Source organism: Tupaia chinensis, unplaced genomic scaffold (assembly GCF_000334495.1).
Source record: "Tupaia chinensis unplaced genomic scaffold, TupChi_1.0 Scaffold000115_1, whole genome shotgun sequence".
NCBI classification, from domain to species: domain Eukaryota; kingdom Metazoa; phylum Chordata; class Mammalia; order Scandentia; family Tupaiidae; genus Tupaia; species Tupaia belangeri.
In genome coordinates this window covers 388,986-390,239 of record NW_006159579.1, presented here as the reverse complement: position 1 = coordinate 390,239, position 1,254 = coordinate 388,986, and positions in this window count along the sequence as shown.

Genomic DNA, 1,254 nt, shown 5'->3' with positions numbered 1-1,254 from the left:
TGTGTGTGTGTGTGTGTGTATGTGTGTGCGTGTGTGTGTGTAGTGGGGGCAGGCAGGGTGGAAGGTGTTGGAAGGGAAGGAAGACTGGAGAGGGATTCACAGTGGTCAAGATGGCAAGCTCTAGGGGCCATGTGGTGGGACAGTGGTAATGTAACTGGACCCACATGTGAAAGGTCCTAGGTTCATGTCCCAGGGTCTCTCTGAGTGTGCCAGGCACATGTGCATGCCCGAGATCAGGGCCCACAGTGGGTGGAGCACAGGGTGAGGGCCCTGTGGGGAATGTCTGTTTCTTTCTCCCTCCCTGGTGGAAGAAATCAACTTAAAAAAAAAAGTGTGAGCTCTAGAACCTGGCTACCTGAGTGCAGTTGAGTTGGCCATTTCCTTGCTCTGAGACCTTGGGCACCTGACTTTACCTCACTGAGCCTCAGTGTTCTCATGCGTAAAATGGGATAGCAGTTTTGTATCTTCTGGGGTTGCTGTGAGGCACTGATGAGACGCTGGAGCCTGGAGTGCCAAGCTCAGCACATACCAAGGGCTTCACATGGGTGTGCTGCTATGATTAATGTGTGCGTGTTATCTGGTCTTCACTTCCAGGATGCTTTTCCAGCCTTAGAATAAAGGAGAGTGGGAATCTATATCAAATCATTTTTTTAGAGGTTTTTGCCTTACAGTGCATGTGCTTGCCAGAGAGAGAGAGAGAAAGGGAAAGTAAAAAGTCACCCCCCAGGGGAGATGCCATGTACAATCCCTTCTCCTCCATTCTCCTCTCAGATCTTGGACATGCACGCACATGTGCTTGGCCTGAGTTTTAAGCCACCAGGTCTGGGACTAGAACCGTGGTTGGCCATGGGGGAATCCAGCAACATAACCACTATGCCATCTGCTAACCCCAATATTTAATAATTAAGTAGCTAGTTGCCAAGTAATTAACAATAATTTTTTCCTTATTTTTTTTTTTTTAGATTTTTGCTATCGGGCGTGTGTGCTCACCAGAGACACAGAGAGACAGTCAGAGAGAAAGGGGGGGAATCACCCTTCAGGGGTGATGGCCACACTATAATCCCTTCTCCATTGTCCTCTCAGGTTTTGGACAGGCATGCACATGTTCCTGGTATGAGTTTCAAGCCATGGGGACTGAGACTCAAACTGCAATTAGCCACGTGGGAGTTTAACACCACAATCAGTACGCCAGCTCCTGGTTCCAACAATAAATTAAAAGGCATTTAATAAGCATTTCTCATGAACCTCGCAAAT